General features: G+C 40.1%; 1 long non-coding RNA gene across 1 annotated transcript; it reads left to right on the forward strand.

Annotated features, from left to right (window-relative positions):
* Window positions 1-3,719: 3,719 nt before the first annotated feature.
* LOC141349793 (uncharacterized) lies at window positions 3,720-5,110 on the forward strand. The gene is made up of 2 exons (XR_012357826.1): window positions 3,720-3,977; window positions 4,425-5,110. It is a non-coding gene; the product is annotated as an uncharacterized lncRNA (long non-coding RNA).
* Window positions 5,111-13,828: the final 8,718 nt, after the last annotated feature.

The raw sequence follows: 13,828 nt of genomic DNA on the forward strand, positions 1-13,828 counted from the left end.
AAGTAAATATATAATGAAACGTTGTTTTTTCCCCATTTTGTTTGTTTGTTTGTTTGTTTATTGTTTGTTTGAAAGCAGAGGGTGTGTTCTTTAATTTGATATAATTTGTATATTTATATATTTATAGAAGATAATTTTTCCTGCAAGGAATTTTCTGAAACTTTTGTTAAAATCACAAAAATTCAGGTGGGCAACTTTTCTCAAAAAGGCTGGCGGTGAATGAGTTAAAGGTGCAGTGTGTAAATTTTAGCGGCATCTAGAGGTGAGGTTGTGAATAGCAACCAACAACTCAGTCCACTGCTCACCCCTCATTTTTTAAATGCATAGAGAAGCTACGATAGCTGCCACCGGAAAAACATGTTATCGACCGAGACAACTTAGTAAAAAAAGTTTGACCGTTAAGGGCTTCTGTAGAAACATGGTGGTACAAAATGGCGTCTTCCACGTAAGGGGACCCTCGGTGTATGTAGATAAAATCATCTCATTCTAAGGTAATAAACACATAACGGTTCATTATAAAAAGGTCTTTATACACCACTGATAATATAGTTTTGTAAATTATTTTGCATTTCTGCCAAGAGATCCTTTTAAAAATTACACACTGCACCTTTAAGACATAAAACTATATCTGCGTGAATTCTCGTCAAAACAGATATTTTTAAAACTGTAATTCTGTGTAGATGTCTATATATTGAGGTGGTGTGCTCGTGCATGCTTCATGTAAACTTTTTTAACATCAAGAAAGTCCTGAACTTTATTTTCTAATTCCTGCATGTTTTAAAACCTAAACCAAAATTTCAGACGCACATGTGGATGGAGATATTTGTATTAGATTAAGCATTTAGGATGGTACACCTCTGAGAAAACATATACAAATAAATTTCATTTTAGATGTTTAATGACTATTTAGAGCATTGGGATCACTAGATGAGGGCTTATTTTTATGAAAACCTTAATTCAACCAAAATCGACATTTATACTTTCTTTTGCCTGTAGCTTAAAATTAGACAATTCCAACTCAATTTTCCGGCATGGGTCACAATTGTAGTTGGTTAAGATAAATTAAGTTAAGCACATGAGTAAGTCTAATCACATCCGCTGCCTGCATTAGTTAAATATAACAACTTTTATTATTTGGTCTGAATTTTAATCTGAGAACGTTGCTGTCAAATATTTGCATCTGGTGTGAAAGGACCTTAAAACTCTTGACTCCTAATATATAATCAAGTTGAGTGAGCTTTATACCTCATGAATTCATATTACAATGACATTACACATACAGGATTCCACTTACAAAAAATCATTATAATTCTTGACTTTATGTCTCTCATTAAAAGCATGAGCAGATTATTATTGGATTTATTTGACACTTTACTAGTGCGCGTTTCTCTAGTGCTTTTAATATGCATTACGTATTATAATTTGATTCTTTGCTGCTAGTCTGTTCTAGTCTGTTGTCTTAATTGTAGAAATTTATGTCGCTGGATACATTTTTTTTTTTTTTAATTTCAGCAGCCGACTGATTCAAAATATTGAAGAATGTTTCAGACTGCCACTGATTTGCTTTCATGAGTGTACACGGAGCCACGCAGATGTAACTTGGATTTATTTTCCCTCTGGAATTACAACACACTTGTTGCCGATGTGTTTGTCTCTCGGATGTCCTCAGATTCTCAGATGAGATGAGGTCACAAACAGGTGAGAAGTGTGGTTTCATTTTAGCAGGCCCTGCTGTCTTTGTGATGATGTTATGAGGTTTTCTGCTTTCATGTGCATATGAAGGCTCTGTTATTCTGCGCTTCTTTGATGTGAACTGAAACAATGTTCTTCTTCATCAGAAGATGAGTCACGCTGCTCGGGATTTGTTTCAGGTGCACCTGTATAAAGAGCAACATTAAACCCAATTTTTATTCATTTTCTCACAGTTGCGTCTTTGTTTCACTATCATGATGAAGTAATTGTGTTTCTTTGTGGGTGTGGAAAAGGCTTAGGCTTTATAGAAAAGCTTTTTAAAGGTTATTCTGCACACTTACTTAAAAATTAAAAAGTATAAAAATTATCTTATGTCAAGTCACCTTGCCAAATTTGACTTTCGATCCAAAAAATAAGAAAGTTTCATATGGTATTTTAGGGTAATATTAAACACATCCTTACATACCACCATGTTACTTTCTTTACTTGCTTTTTCCTATTTAAGTAATATTTCATGCTTGAAAATCAAGCTTATCTATGTGATTGCCTTTTTTATGGGTAGTGTAAACCATTGTTGCCTTGTTAATGGGCGCTTTTATCCTGTTAAAGTCCATGTAAAGTCATTTTAGAGAATTGTTATTAAACACATTATAAATGTTAGTACTGTATAACTGAAACATGTTACAAAGTCTGTGAACTATGTAGTGCTGAATTGTGAAGTAACACCGTTAAACATGATCTCACAAATTTCCGTGGTATAGTCACGGAATATTTGCAAATTTTTCTGTGGCATTCTCACGGATCTCCAAATTTTTCGGTGGCCGTACCATGGACTTTCTTGTCCGTGTCATTGTCACAGATTGGTTACTCAATGAGACAATGAGACAAACAGACCCAGTTCCGGTAAATGTGAAAGTCTGCACACCTCTGATCTACTAGCCGTCCTTCAACGTGATGCCCAGCTGATGCCTGACCAACATTCACCGGCAGAACCCGCTTAATCTCCACTTAATCTCCGCTTAATCTCCTTATCCGTTTATATGTGTGTGTGTATATATATACATAAAATGACGTCCTTACCCAAACCCAACTTTAACCCTAACGCCAGGCAACAATGGTTTAAAATTTAGAAAATATAAAAGAATACATCAGAATTTTTTTTTATAAACCAATACTTAAAGTACTATCCAAAAACAAACACCAAATCTAACCCTAAACCGAAGCAACAATGGTTTGAATATGAGAAAAACCAGTTGAGTAACCAATCCATGACAATGATATGGAAATGAAAGTCCGTGGTACGGCCAAAGAAAAAATCGGAGATCCGTGAAAATGCGCAAAAAATGAGCAAAATATTCAGTGACATAGACAAAGACTTTAATTAGTACCATTCCACATACCACAACATTTGAACGCTCCTAGTTTTGCATACATCACGTGTGACCATTCCACGTGATTACGCAATATGTTATCACACAGCGTTTCACACGACTAGTGCAAGACAAAAAATTTTGGTTTAAAAATGTATATTTTTTATTTGTCTTGCAGAAAATTACTATCGTTTTGCTTGATAAGACCCTTATGCCTCGTTTGGTATGGTTATAAGCTCTTTGAAGCTGCGTTGAAACTATTGCTGCTTTTACATTATATAGTACCCCACCTCACCTCACTTTGCCTTGGTTAGCTTTTCCATTGAGTTTAGTAACACTTCGGAGTATATACGTGTCGTTATATTTGCGCTGCCATCACGTTAATCACTACCTCTGTCTCACCTGACAGTTTATGTACAAACACTGTGGCGTCAGTCGACGCGTTCCACTGAGGCTCATTTAGGTTGCATTTAAGCATATATGCGGATGTGCGCGTTGCGAATGTGTCGCCACAAACTGCAAGTCTGGAAAAAAATCTTCTCAATCTGTGAATGTTGATGTTTCTATTAATGTAAATTAACAATTGTGAAAAGCGCTATATAAATAAAATTGAATTGAATTGAATTGAATTGCTAAAAGAGAGTTTGGGAACTTTCTATTCACCTTATTTTTCACGACAACAAGGGCGGCGCCATTTCGCTCATTTTGTCAACGTTCTTCCGGCCGCATAGACGATGAGCAGCTGAGGCAGTGACTGAAGGCGACGCGTTAAGCTTAAAAAGCTCACTCGATCGCCTTTATGTTTCTTTCTTACCAATTTTAAGCCAACTGAGGAACACCCTTATCCCATGGTTCGACTACGATGTTCCGGTAACTTTAAACCACGCCGGGTGTTGAAAAGGTGGCCAGTTTCAGGTAAGCTATCTTAGCTAACTTTGTGCTCGTTCGCCTAAAGTTAGATTTGTGAAGTTCGTTCTACAAATACACTTAAGATCAGTAACGTTAGTTTATAAAATGCAACTATTTGAATGGTTTTAATTGTCCACCTATATTTTTATATTTACGATAGTACAACGAGATATTATAGTACATTGCATTCTTACAGTAGCCCACGTGATTCCTACAAGTTACTGAGATTTCAGATGCTAGAATGTCAGTTCATTTCTCTTCAGATATTGATAATGACCTATTAAACAACGTATTATTTAACACTGAAGTTAAAGGTTGTGTGTATAATGTTACTACATCTCTCTCTTACACACTGTTCTGTTTAAGTATGGGTGCCATTTATATATTAATTCTCATGATGCAAGTTTATTTTAAATAAGACATAAAAATTGTATGGTTATATTATTTTCACAGATGCATTGATGTGTAGTGATGCAGTGGACAACTGTGAGGATGATACAATCAACATGTTCCTAAACTGTGATGCAGAAACACAATGGGAGGATCCATCCATCTCTGACCACAACTACACTTTAAAATCACAACTCAACCTGAAGCAACCTACATCTGATATGGGAAAACAATGGTGCGGTTTCCCTGACAGGGCTTATCCTGGTCCCAAGCTAAAATGCATATTTGAGCTACAATAATTTAAAAACACCTTGTACTGACATACCTCAACATATATGAGTGCCATTGTTTTGTCACAAGATGCGCACCAGTCTTGTTTTTTTGTAGGGTTTGTTTGTAAAAACTAAAATGTCCTAATATAATTAAATCCTAGTCCTGTAAACCCTGTCCGAGAAACTGCTTCAATGTGTTGAGCTGGCACAAATGTACATATCTCTACTGAGAAACAACCATCTTTGGTTCAGCTTTACAGAGGGTTGATATTGCATCCATTACACAGTCGCCAAGCACTTTACCAGTACATACACCAACAGCTTCCAGATAAACACTTGGGATCAGCTCCTGATGACTCCGATAAAGCTGTGTCTTAATTTATTGCAGGGTGGTCTTGCTTTACCTGTTGTAAAGTTACATTAAACCTTCATATGTGATCAGATGTCATGCAGTGATATTAAACATTTACAGTGTGATCAGATATTATCTGTAAGGAATTTCTTAAACCATATGTGAGCTTTGTAGATTCCACTTAAAAGGATTTAAGTCTCCTGATTTGAAGGAATAAGTGTTGGCAAGTTTGCAAATGAATTCTATCATGGTACCACATAAAAAAGAAATAGTTATTGGACTGGCTAAGGTGCACATTTGCCTTAAAAAAGACGAAATCACTGTGTAAATATTTGTAGGCATAAGTACTTAAATAATTTCCAATGCTGATCCATCAACTCCTGACAGGACGAGGTAATATGTCCCATGGGTTACTTGCCGCGGCCGCTTCATATCGTCTTACCACGAGACGATTGATTGGACGATATAAGACCGAGCTATCCGAGCGTCTTATGAAGTTTTCTCCGTGCTCCTAATTCAAAACATTAACATCAGTAGCGATATTTGTCATTTGGCTAAAGTTATAGTGAACTACAAACAATCTTCTAACCCCCAAACTAACCACCGAATGCACTGTGCCATATTAGCAGCGGAAGTCTGTTGACAAAATGCGGAAGAGCGAAGAATTAAAAAGGGGCGTGGCGGAATAAGGTGAATAGCAGAGCACAGATGACAACAAATTTATTCGAGACAGAACAAGCTAGCACGAAGGTAAAGCTAATCTTTTACATGATAGCGGTGACGTTGGTGGTGACGATCCTCTCAGACCAATCAGTGATCTACAGTGTTTTTGCGTCACGTTTTGGTATCAGCTCCGGTCGCTTGGAACGCCAACCGAGGTGGTACTAAAAAAGTATTGGTACTACATACCTCACCCAGTGGAAAAGCCCCCATAAGTACCCTGACCTGACTCAAACCGTGGGATACTATGCAATGGAAGAGCACCATATATGGAGAATCAGCCTGGAATGTTTTACACAAAAAACTTTATTCATTCTCGACTAAGCAAAGAAAGACATAAACATCTTGGAAGAAATGGGTGTGAGTAAATTATCAGGATTTTTCATGAAAGTGGAGTAATCCTTTAAGCCAGGGGTGGGGAACTCTGGGTTCTGGAGGGCCACTGTCCTGCAGAGTAATTAAACACACCTGAAAAATCAAATGAAAGTCTTCAGGATTACTTGCCTCAATTTTGACAGAGGGAGCGAGTCTGCTTCATATGTACCCTTCATGCAGCTTCATATCCCACAATGCAACACAATTGTGACGTCACTTCAGGAACTCGCGCTTTGCACATGGAGGGGGCGGTCTCCACTTTCCATGTGATCAAGGGCTTAGGGCGATCCATTTGAACCTACTTCAAGTGTTCTAGCAGTAGTGGGCACTTGTACAACGTAAGCAATGACGTACATCCGAGTGAACGAGACTGAGGGAAGTTAGCGAGGGAAGTTCATAAAAAAACGAACTGGAACGCAGGGAGTGGCCTTCCAGGACACAGGGTTCCCCACTCCTGCTTTAAGCTTTGTGGTTGCTTAATGCGTTTATTATATGGAATATAGCAGAAAATATAGCAAAAACTTTTATGTTTGTGTGTTTCACAGTAGAAAAGTCCCAAGACTGAAACAAAATGAAAGTGATTGATGACAGAAAACTACACCTTTAAAAATCATCATAACGATCATAACAGGGTCGAGTTTTGTCAGGTTGTAATAGAAAGGTTACATGTATGAACTCTTCTCTTGAGATTAACTTCATTAACCTTGCTCTTGAGCTGTGGTAGGTCACATCTGTAACAACCACCACCCCTGAACCTCCGGCGCCGTGGAGAACCCCTGCAGATGAATGCATTTTAAACGAATGCGTCAAAAAGAGAATGTTAGTTTTTTTTCTTTTGGTTTTATCCCTTAGGCTCTGTGACTGGTTTCCTATGGCCTGAAGGTAACTGGCTCACCTGAGCCTCCATTACTTATCTGGTGACAGAATGAAAGAACACGCTCTTCTCTATAAACTTCGAGGAGTGAATAAAGATGTGGCGTGCTCGCTGGGTCAAAGTTTGTTACTGTGAGGATACGATTTCGCCATCTGTTGTTTACTTGCACAGGTATCAGGACTGTTCTCTGCCTGTTTGCCCTGCCAGGAAAGCAAAGCTGTGCAGACTCTTTTAAAATTGTGTGGGCTCTTTATAGTTTTCCCATGACTGCAGTGGCATGTGGTGGGACTCTGGCATGTCGTCACAGTGTAATGTTTGAAAATCCAAAACTTCAAAGTCATGTGGCTCCAGTATCTCACCAGTAGCACAGCTGGCTGATAAATAAACAAACTGTCCCCTTTACTGGCAACCAGTTGTGAAAAAAGCTTTGACCATGCTGAGATGGTTTGCTGATCTCCTTATTAAGAAGGTCAGCATTGTGGTGTTGTGCTGATTTTAAGTTTAATTCACAATACACCAACACATTTCACACTGCAAAAATTGTTGAAATGTAAACTAAGCGGCAAGCTAAGATCTGCACACCAATTTCAGCTGATAGAGGAGATGTGAGATTGCATAAAGAAAGACCATATATTGCCATATGTGTTATGTTTTGTGTTAGCAATGAAATTTTACAATGACAAACGTTGGCATAAGAGTAATAAGAGCCTCTTTACCACATTACAAGAGATGCATTAATCCTGGTATTTGAGAAGTAGGAGACTTTCTGTTTTGCTTTTATGTAATCTACAGTAATTGTTGTCTTGGTGAAGCTGCAGTGATATTGTGATCTTAGTTTTTTTAAATCTTTGAGTGTTTTAGTCTGCATTTATGTTAAGTAGGTTGATTTTTTATTTCTTATGTTTCATAATGATGATAGAGAAAACCAAAGTCACATGGCGAAAAAAGGGGAATGCTGGGAGATTTTGTTCATTTGCCTCTTTTGAATGGGATTAGATGTCTGGAGGAATTCAAATGGAAGGAGGTGGAGGAGTCATCCAGGCAAAACCTTTAACACGCCGTCTGTCGAATTTGCCTTTCAGCTGATTGTACTGCTCCCTGTTTAGTTATACAACACACGCGTGCACGCACGCACGCACACACACACACATCTTTAGACATTCAAACACACAACTAAAAACATATATACACACACAAAGATGCGCATAGACAAACAAACAGATACTCGCACGCACACCTGTAGACTTTCAAACACACAACTAAAAACATATATACACACACAAAGATGTGCACAGACAAACAAACGCATACTTGCATGTACAATTGTAGACATTCATACACACAACTAAAAACATATATATACACACACACAAAGATGCACACAGACAAACGAACACATACTTGCACGCACACCTGTAGACATTCAAACACACAACTCAAAACATATATACACACACAAAAAGGCGCACAGACACACACACACACACACGCACACCTGTAGATATTCAAACACACAACTAAAAATATATAAACACACAAAGATGCACACAAACGCATACTCGCGCGCACACACACACACACACACACACCTGTAGACATTCAAACACACAACAAAAAAGATATATATATATATATACACACACAAAAAACGACACACAAACACAAACCTGTAGACATTCAAACACACAACTAAAAACATATATATATATACACACACACACACACACACACAAAAAGCGGCAAAGACACACAAACCTGTAGACATTCATACACACAACTAAATATATATATAAACACATACAGATTCACATAGGCAAACAAACGCATACTTGCACGCACACCTGAAGACATTCAAACACACAACTAAAAACATATATAAACACACAAAAAGCAGCACAGACACACACACGCACACCTGTAGACATTCATACACACAAATAAAAACATATATATACACACACACACACACAAAGATGCACACAGACAAACAAACGCATACTCGCACGCACACCTGTAGACATTCATACACAAAACCAAAAATATATAAACACACAAAGATGCACACAGACACACACACACACACACACACACACACACACACACACACACACACACACACACACACCTAGACATTTATACACACAACTAAAAACATATATACACACACAAAGATGCACATAGGCACACAAACGCATACTCGCACACACACCTGTAGACATTCAAACACACAACTAAAAACATATATATACACACACACACAAAAAGCGGCAAAGACACACAAACCTGTAGACATTCATACACACAACTAAATATATAAACACATAAAGATTCACATAGGCAAACAAACACATACTTGCACGCACACCTGAAGACATTCAAACACACAACTAAAAACATATATAAACACACAAAAAGCAGCACAGACACACACACGCACACCTGTAGACATTCATACACACAACTAAAAACATATATAAACCCGCAAAGATGCACACAGACAAACAAATGCATACTTGCACGCACACCTGTAGACATTCAAACACACAACTAAAAACATATATAAACAGACAAAAAGCGTCACAGACACACACACACCTGTAGATATTCTAACACACAACTAAAAATATATAAACACACAAAGATGCACACAGACACACAAACGCACACTTGTAGACATTCAAACACACAACATATACTGTATACACACACACACAAAAAGGGGCACAGATACACACATACACACACACACACACACACACACACACACACACACACACACACACACACACACACACACACACACACACACACACACACACCTAGACATTTATACAACTAAAAACATATATACACACACAAAGATGCACAAACGCATACTCGCACACACACCTGTAGACATTCAAACACACAACTAAAACATATATACAAACAGAAAAAGGCGCACAGACACACACACACACGCACACCTGTAGATATTCAAACACACAACTAAAAATATATAAACACACAAAGATGCTCACAGACACAGGGGTATGTATGTATGTATGTATGTATACACGTGCACGCACTCGTACACACACACACACACACAAAGATACACGCATACAGATACACACACACACACACGCACCTGTAGACATTCATACACACATACTGTATGTATATATATATATATACACACACACACACACACACACACAAAGATGCATGGACACAGGCATATGCACACTTACAGGCACATACAACACACACACACACACACACACACACACACACAAAGCTCTTGCCAAACCTCTGTAATCTCTTTGTTCAGCAGCGGTGCAGACAGAATTCCTGCAGTCTATTCAGCTTCAATTCAGTTTTCAATTTCAAGGTGATATTACTGGCACAGAAGCAGCATAAGCTGCCAAAACAATTAACTAATTTTTTTTTGTTTCTCTGCAAAGCAGTGTCTTTCTCTTTTCTTTCTAGAAACCTAAAAATCCATCTTAAGTTTCTGTATGAAATGGAAAAAATCTCATTGGCAGATCAGATTACAGTAGAATTGTTTCTTTTTTAATGTTTTGCCATGTTAAATTAGCACCATTGCCCCAAAAGCTCAAAATAAATCTCAGAGTTTTGATAAATATCAAAGTCAAAAGCCGCATACCTCGTTTTTTTTTTCAAATTGGGTAACACAAATAAGAGGTTCTACTTTAAAATAAAGTAATACTCAACAAGAATGAGCTGAGATGTTAAGAAGGACTGATACATCTGTCTGATTTATTTTTTCACTTACATACACACTGGTTTAAAAATCTAAGCTTCAAATATGAGTAAAGATTGGCATTGGAGAGTCAGTAAAGTCAAATGCTCACCAGTAACTTTATTATAATCTGCAACATAAGCGCCAATTTCTTTTTCTGCCGGTGGGTGTGTCACAAGGTGACGATCTTTTTGGGCGGAACCAAAAGTCGGGAAACTTTGGTTCCGCCCGGATGTTTCCGCCCAGACCGGGAACAGGAAACACCGGACATCCGGTAGCGTCGCGAGGGCTGTAATCAGCCAAATCAAGCGCAGCTGTGCGTGGTTAAGAGGAACGCCGGTTGATTGGAGGATCAGCACACAGAGGAGGATTTAAGAGCAGTGTAAATCACAGTTGGTGCTTAGTGTGTGAGTTGAGGTGCGGAGCTGTGCTCGTCCGATACACATTGGAAGCTGGTTGTACTTTCTCTCTCTCTCTCTCTCTCGTAGTTCGCAGTGGATGTTGGAGTAAGAGAAAACCCTGTGGGTAGAAGAAACATCGGTATATGTGACACATTCAGAGAAACCAAGGAAAAAGGAAACGAGACAGTTTTGCAACACATTAACCAAGAGGACCGCTGTGAGTATTAGCGTCTGGATTTTAATGAAGTGTAGCAACTAAACCTGTGCATTTACCGAACACCTCCAGGAAGCGGAGGGCGGCCCTACCCCTGATCTAGCGCGGTAGGTGAGCCGCAGAAATAGTTGGACTCAGCAGCCATAGCAGCAGAGCTAAACATCCCGGCCGTATTGTCATCGCCCCCATCCGACCTCAGCGAAGTGGAGGACGTCGGGCGTCTCTTGTGTACACCTGTAGTGTGGTGGGTGAGTCCATGTAATTTGAAAACCTTTCACGTTGAAGTGGTGCTGTGTATTTGCTGTGGGTTGCTGTGCAAGTGCTGTGTGTCTTGTCAGACGTATCCCGCATCATCCCTTTTACTGAGGAAGAGACGGAGAGGCTGACGGTCGTGAGTAACATCATCTATTATACGCTGTGTGCGGGTTGAGCATGAAGTGACGGTGTGGGCCTCTGGAAGCTGCCCACGTCTGTGTGTCGACAGGTTTCGGAGTGTGGCGGTGAAGACTTGAAAGCTGGCAGTGTGTGTGTGAGTACAACTACGGGCCTGTGTATTGCTACCTTACCTGTGTGTTCTCCCTTGTGGCAGAGTGAGAGGCGAAGGAGTTCCGCCGCCCCGTGGTCTCTACAAAAGGGCGCCCCTGTCTGGTATTCGATCGCCCTACGGGCATTGAGGATAGGGCAGCGCTCGGCCCGGTGAGACGGTGTGACAGTTCGCCCCCTGCTGACCAGCGAACTCGCCGAGAGGGTTGGTCCCCGGCGCCTTCTGGGGAAATCACCACCTGGTTGCCCGTCTGTGCAGGCCAGCCGTCATAAGCCCGCCCCCGTGCATTGTCGATCAGCCCGCCGTATAGCGAGCTAAGGGAAAAGCTGCCTGTGGAGAAAGAGAGGACGAGAGTGAACGTCAGGAGAACGAACTGCGGACAGTCATACATACCCAGAGCTGTAAACAGCAGAGAGGTGAGAAGCATCCAAGTTGAACTAACTGTGTTGTTGTGTCCAAACTGCCTGTGGAGAAAGAGAGAACGAGAGTGAACGTCAGGAGAACGCACTGCGGACAGTCATACATACCCAGAGCTGTAACCAGCGAAGAGGGGAGAAGCACCCAAGTTGAACTAACCGTGTTGTTGTGTCCAAGCTGCCTGTGGAGAAAGAGAGAACGAGAGTGAACGTCTGGAGAACGAACTGCGGACAGTCATACATACCCAGAGCTGTAAACAGCAGAGAGGTGAGAAGCATTCAAGTTGAACTAACCGTGTTGTTGTGTCCAAGCTGCCTGTGGAGATGGAGAGAACAGGAGTGAACGTCAGGAGAGTGAACTGTGGAAAGACCACACTTACCGAGAGCTGTAAGCAGCAGACAGGTGAGGACGATCCAAGTCCAGATTAAACGTGTTTGTGTGTCCCAGTCGCTGCCTGTGGAAAGAGGAAGAAAGCAGAGTGAGCAGTGAAGCATCTGACCAGCGCGATACAGGTATAACGGGCGAAGAGAGACATAAACCCCTAAATCACACTATTTTGTCTTTGCCTCCAGGAGAGAAGAGGAGGGCGCCACGGATAGCGGAGCTGGCAGGAGCCTGTGTCTCCCGTCTTCCCCCCTATATCTTTGGTCACCAGCCCCTGGAACCCCCGTTGCCCTCTTCCCTTTCTTGCCACCTTCCTGTGCTGTGGTCTGCCTGGAAGGCAGAGAGGACGTTTAGTTTTAATTGCCCCTTTCCCATTCCCCAAGTTATTTTAAATATTTAAATAAAGTTTGTTTTAATACTTACCTGTTCTCGTGTTGTCTGGTCATTGGGTTGGCTTTGGGGACCTCCTCGAGGTGGAAGTTGAGAAGGGGCGTGGCTTTAGCCATTAACAGCCAGCCCCTAGCCGTGACAGGTGCTCAACACAACGCTTAGGTTGCTTAGCAACAGCAGATGCTACAGGAGCGCCCAAGCGCTTTGGAAGGAGGAAGGAAGGTGATGTGATCGTGTTTTCTGTGTGGTTTAAGACGCAAAATATGAAGGGCTCCTTATTCATCAAAGCATTGTAGGTAAATTGCAAGATTAACCAATCAGAGAGGCTTCTTAATTAAATAATTTTTTTAAAATTTAGTCAATTAATTTTGCCAGGATCTGTGCCTATGATCTGCAACATTATATATTTAATGTACATGAATATTCTGGAGTAAGAACTGTTGAGATTAAAGAAATAAATCAGGGCCTAAACTTTTTTGCGATTTCTTCTACTCTAGGTCTCAAAAGGGAATGTTTACGTCACACAAATATCATAATAGTGTACAGTAAGAAAGTTTGGTTTTAGCAAAAGAAAATATTGCTGTCACTTTTGGATGTGTTTTTGTTGAATGATTAAGGGTAACCATGATATGAGCCTCAGGTGTCTTGACCAGGTCTCAGTTATATCATATGATATGACACAGTGACTCTTTTTGAATTTGTTGACCAATTTGTTTTCGAATTGCTTGACCAATATTTGTTGAAATTCTTGTGTTATAGTCTTAAGTCAATAAACGTGA

The sequence above is a fragment of the Misgurnus anguillicaudatus genome, chromosome 15 (genome assembly GCF_027580225.2).
Source record: "Misgurnus anguillicaudatus chromosome 15, ASM2758022v2, whole genome shotgun sequence".
NCBI lineage: Eukaryota > Metazoa > Chordata > Actinopteri > Cypriniformes > Cobitidae > Misgurnus > Misgurnus anguillicaudatus.